The following is a 6,412-nucleotide window of genomic DNA, read 5'->3' as shown; positions in this document are numbered from 1 at the left end:
CTCCCATTCTAAAAGAAGGTTATATATTCTTGAAATGTTTTTCCCTTTATATTGGATTAATTCTTTTTCAAATCTAGATGTTTCTTTTGCTGGTTTTGAGCTATAAAGTCTTAAAAGGCTCAGGGCTGCAATACTTCAATAACTGCCTCTCCCCATATGAACTAACCTGGGCCCTGCGATCATCATCTCTGTGTGCCTCCTCTACAGTTACAGATAGGTAGCCGTGTTGGTCTGCCATAGTCAAAACAAAATAAAAAAATTCCTTCCAGTAGCACCTTAAAGACCAACTAAGTTAGTTCTTGGTATGAGCTTTCGTGTATCTGAAGAAGTGTGCATGCACACGAAAGCTCATACCAAGAACTAACTTAGTTGGTCTTTAAGGTGCTACTGGAAGGAATTTTTTTATTTTGTTTTGCCTCCTCTACAATCGGTCCAGAGGATGGCAACATGGGAATGAGCCTTTTTCCGCAGTTGCTCAGCACTGGTGAAATGCTCTCCCCAGGGAGGCTCATCTGGCTCCTTCATTATACACCTTTAGGTGCCAGGCAAAAACATCCCTCTTCACTTAGGCCTTTGCCTGATTAAACAGTCTATGGCCTTTTAAAGGTGTTGGGCATATTTTTGTTTGTTTGTTTTTGGCTAGGTTATGTATTTTGTTTTTAAACTGTAATCCACCCTGTGATTGATTGATTGATTGACTGATTGATCGATCAATCTAATAGTTTTTGTGATATGGCAAAAACCCACTTTCGGGGGTGGGGTGGGGGGTAATGACAACTTTTTTCTGATGGGCTTTCCCAGTTGGAGAAATGGGTCTTTGCCATGAGTATCTAGCAAAACCATACATTAGAGGTGTCCCTCCACATATGTGGTGGTTGTGTTCTGGCCCCCCACATGCATAAGTGCAAAGTGGGAAGCACCCTCTAAAAAGCCTCTAAATACCTATTCTTCTGTACTCCAGTTCTCTGTCTGCACAACTAGAGTTGAAGCTCTGAGGATGGATGGAAAAACATTTGTTGCTGCTGCGCCACCCTGTGCGTCAGCTGTTAGGCAGGGAGGCTGAGCAACCTAAAGTTCTGCTGCACCTCCAGTCTCTTCAGGGCATCCTCCGTTCTCACTGACATCCTCTTTGGGCTCTGGGGAGGGTCCCCTTGTGAGCCTCAGGGACTTCCCAGCTCTCTCCCAGCATTTTCTAGTATGATTCTATTTATTTATTTCCTGGTGTCATGTATATACGCTCACAAGTAGCACACACATATATTGGGCGGGGTGTGTGTGACTGTATTCTGTATGGTTTTAGTTTTCTTTAAATATATCTGCCAGGGTGTGTAGGTGGGGAAGGGGTCATGTGTGGTTTTTTGCTGTTTTTAGCTGTTGTACATTGTGTTGAAACAACTGTGCAGAATGTGATTAATATAAAACAACAACAATAATTATGGGAGATATGATGGCTTGAACTGATACCTTCTCTGCGTACAATGCATGAGCTACAAAACTGAGGTTAGTTCCTTCCTTTTCGTAGCCATAATGGATGCGTGCATGCTATAAAGTGTGTTCTCCCTCATGGAGAGCACGGGTTGCGGTGGGGGCTGACAAGACACTTCACTGTTACTAGGCAAATGGTTTGGCCATCCTTTAAGCAGGGGTGGGCTGTTACTGGGGAAATCTAGATGTTGCCATTTGTTGATTGACAGCCCTATTTGTTAAATACAAGGCTCGCAGCGAGGAACTTCCTCTTTTCGCTGCTTACTTCGGATCACCCGCCCTCCCTTCCCTAATTTTAGGCTGTCTGCTTTGGGGCAAGGGCCTGGTAGGAATTTTGTCCATTTGGCTGATTAGTGTGTGCCACTTGGTTTTTGCCTACTGCGTAGCAAATCGTCGCAACTTGTAAGGTTTGTGGTTAGGCATTGGTCTTGGAATTGGTTGCTGGGGGGTATGGATTTGGCTGTGCCTGCCCCCCAAAATGCTGCTGCTGCTGCTGCTTCAAGGGTTTTCCGTTAAAGGAACCCAGGGGCTTCCCATGCTTTTGTCCGAAACCCCCTGGCAAGGGGCTAGGGCCACGCAAGCCCCTGGGAGCATTCTGGGGAGAGGTGAGGCATGGTTCCCAGTCCCGTCTCTCTCCCCAGGTGACTTACCCTTCCTGACTTCGCAGGGGGTGCGAATGTCAGAGCTGTCCCTGTGCGGGGGCAGTTAGTGCTACCAATGCCTAAGCAACCACTCACATTGCTGTAATTTGAATAAAGTTGTGGCCAAAATTATGCCAAAAACCTTAAACAAAAATTAAGTGTCAATTGTGTTTTTCTTTGGGGGGTGTCTTGGGGACCTCGATGCGCAACCTGTTTTGCCTGACATTTCTTGCACTGTCCAGCACAGAATTAGGGGAAAGATAAATGTTTAGATGCATATATAGATGCCATTGTACATCCCGGTGTATATCCAAGCATGCAGTTGAAAATCAGTGCTAAACAAAAGCGATTTCAAACTTCTTATCCATCTTTCAGAGCAAATAATGTGCACACAATATGCAGCTTTTGCATAGTTATTGCTTGTGACTGTTTCTTATTTGGAGCAAAATAGCCACAATTCATCACTTTTTTTAGAATAAAAATTAAATATGCATTTTTTTTATTTATTTAAAAGAAGTCCAACAAAAAAGGAAGGGAAGATCAAATACAGCATATGAGACATGTCGGAACAAAACACACACAGAGACACCAAAAAAATTACAACCCCAGACAAATAAGAAATGAAAAATAAAATAAACTTTGAATATGTCACTGTTGAGATAAATGTATTTTGTGCAGTACGTTGAGCAGTATTTTTTTTTAATTGCATTGTTTTTCCTCATTGCCAATAGTGTATATCTAATTATATTATGCAAGTCTCAGTGTGGTTTCACCAGGCCCAAATTTCTTAAGCTGTAATGAAAAGATGCTATTTTCTTCTGGAAATGGTTAAATGTTGTCTGATAAGCTTAGAAAACAATTAATTTAAATCTGAAACTCCACTGATAACTTACTTTGTTTTCTGATAAAATTGAATCTATATTTTATTATTTAAAAAAAATTCTAATGTAACATCTCCTAGGACTTCACCCTGCCTGATTAATAGAAAGCACAGGGTTTTGCCATAAAGCTTGTTAAATTAATCTCCAGAATCCATTGTCACAGAATCTGATTAAAATGTACTTAAGTCTTTTCATGTTTGATTACATATCTTGATTGTAATAAAAAATCTGCCTTAGTTCTAACCTATCTTTCTTCCAGTTCTAATAATGAACTAATCATTTTCCACCAGAAATATACCAGTTACCTGTCTTCTATTCATCCAAGGACATCTACTGAAACTTTGTAGTTCCTTATCTTATTATCTAGTTCTGCAATACTGTCATTTCCATATTTTGTTAACTAAACTTATGTTCCAATCATTTTCCCACCCTTCCATCATCTGTACTCCAAGGAATGTGAACATAGTTTGGGTCTAGAGATGTCATTGGACTCCAAGTCCCATCAGCTTCAGCCAGGATGGTCAGTGTCAAAGGATTATGAGAGCTGAAGTCCAACATCAGGAGAGATACACCTCCCATCCCTGCTCTAGAGTCTTCAGTGAAGGCTACAGTTAGGTACAGTACAAACTCTTCCTTCCCGTAAATAAATTTTATTGGTTTTACAATTTCAACTTCAACAATTATTTTCCATCAAGTAAAATTAAAGATACAAAATATCCAACATAAAAAATAAAAAGTGAAATAACAGTAAAGAGAAGCAAAGAAAGAGAAGAGAAGAGAAAGAAAGAGAAATATAAATAAAATAAAATAAATTATATTTTCGGAGGTTCTCTTTAACCTCCTGATTTCCCTCCATTTCCTTTCCTGGCTCATTGAATATATACCTTTTCTGCATTATTTACTAAAACCTCTTTTTCTTATCCTTATTGTTTTATCCTAATTGCATGACATCAAATTTTGCTATTTCAATTCAAATTTCTTCCCATTAATTTTATCTCGATTTAACTACTTGCAAATGTTTAGTCAAAGCCTGCTAGTGTTTCTACTTGTCTACAATATTTTTGTACATATACAATAAGTGCTTCCCATTCTTTTTTATATTTCTCAATGTCATTGTCTCTGAGCTTTTCTGTAGGTTTTGCCATTTCTGCATAGTCTATCATTTTCAGTTGCCATTCTTCTATTGTTGGTATCTTGTCTTCCTTCCACCTTTGAGCTAGTAGGATCCGGATTCTTCCTTCTGTCCTTAAAACCATGGAAGGATATTCCACTACCTTCAAAGAAAATTAATAGACTTTGCTTTCTCCAGCAACTTCATTATATTTATGCCCTGCCTTGAGGGCTTTATTTGGAACTGCAATGCTTTCCAAATTAAGCAGATTAATACATTACTTACTTGGAAGTATATCTCATTCATATTTGTTGTTGTTGTTGTTTAGTCGTTTAGTCGTGTCCGACTCTTTGTGACCCCATGGACCAGAGAACGCCAGGCACTCCTGTCCTCCACTGCCCCCCGCAGCTTGGTCAGACTCATGCTGGTAACCTCGAAAACACTATCCAACCATCTCGTCGTCTCATTCATATTAGTGGATGTTATTTCAGTTTAAAAGGCAGCCTAAGGACACAATCTAATAGTCCCTGGGAGACCCTCATAGGACAAGGCCCCTCCTGTCAAGATACTCTCAGCATCTCCAGACTGGTTGTCCAGGAAGGTATAAAGACAAAGAAAAGTTTCCTACAGTCCTTTTTTATTTCAATCTTTACAGAGAGAAGCTATAGAACCCAGCTTCTTCGATAATGGCGTTGTCCCAAGTGAATCTCCACCCACCTTCTCTCTCACTTCCTCATTCGTCATTCTCATCATCTCTTCTACGGGTGCTGCTACATGCCCTCTGTCCGATGGTAAAAAAGGCTGTTTGTGTGTTTTCCTTCTCCTGGCGCTGCTATTGTTTTTTATTATTCTTGGTTACTTATTGGTTAGTTTAATGCTTGAGTGTTATACAGTGGTACCTCAGGTTAAGTACTTAATTCATTCCAGAGGTCCGTTCTCAACCTGAAACTGTTCTTAACCTGAAGCACCACTTTAGCTAATGGGGCCTCCCGCTGCTGCCGCACCGCCGGAGAACAATTTCTGTTCTCATCCTGAAGCAAAGTTCTTAACCCGAGGTACTATTTCTGGGTTAGCGGAGTCTGTAACCTGAAGCGTCTGTAACCTGAAGCATATGTAACCCGAGGTACCACTGTACTGAAGTAAAAACTGAATTGCTGATGTGGTGGGAGTAAGAAGAGTGTGAGTGCTGGGGGCTTGTGTATGTGAAGGTTGTGTATTCAATTGATTTTCTTTAGCATGGGTGAATGATTTTGGCGATATAGTTGTTGCAGTAGTGTGTGTAATGCGATTTTAATATTATAATTATGTTACATTCTTATGCAGTGCCATTTTTCTAAAAAAAGAGGTGCCAGAACTTATCATGAAAGTCTCCCTTGTTCTCTTATAATGGCAGTGGCACCCACCTGAGAGGTGCTGGAACTGAGTTCTGGTGAGTTCCAGCTGGAAAAAAACAACCCAGTTCCTTTATTATTATTATTTACATTGAATAGACATATTTATTTAATAATCTTACTGTAACAACGGAGTTCTTTTTATTCTTAGTAATATTAGTATTGTTTGATTTTGAATGTGGAATTGGTGTTGTATTTCTAATATCATTTTCATTGGGATTTGTAAACTGCTTAGAGATTTCGGTTAATCTTCTCACACACACACAAAAAATGAATAAACCCCAAATACCTACACCTCCCCTCCTCAGAAAGAGGATGGGGAACCCCCAATATAGAACTATACTACATCGCCAACCATGTGCGCCACATAATCCCATACATTCTAGAAGATGAGACGAAACAATGGGCATACCTGGAGAGAGGCATAATCGAAAATATCCTCACCCACAGCATACCCATTCCTCCCAAACAAAGGAAAATCCCCACAACACTAAACAGGTCCACATGGACCATGCTTAAATCATGGAAGGAAGAAGCAGGCAAACTATTCCCACCAACCTCTCACCACCAAGGAAATATAGCAAGTGAATAGAAAGGGAACCCACACAAGTGATGCTGACCCAAAACCCCACACTAAGTAGAATAATAGAAGCATTGCCACCCAACCCAACCCAACCCCTCCCCCTCTTTCCTCCTCTTTTCTTCCCAACCTTATATTGCATGCAACACTAATGTCTCACAACAAATGAATCTTGAAAAAGAGTCAGTGCATGTATTTTTGTAAACTAAGACATCTTTAATTAAAAAAATATTATATATTAAAGGTGCAAAAAAAGAAGAGAGGTTCCAGATGAAAAATGAGGCAGTATATGAATGAATTGAGAGCTAATACAGTAGCCCTCT

Source organism: Podarcis cretensis (genome assembly GCF_951804945.1).
Source record: "Podarcis cretensis genome assembly, chromosome: 15".
NCBI classification, from domain to species: Eukaryota; Metazoa; Chordata; class Lepidosauria; order Squamata; family Lacertidae; genus Podarcis; species Podarcis cretensis.
This window is presented reverse-complemented; position numbering follows the sequence as displayed.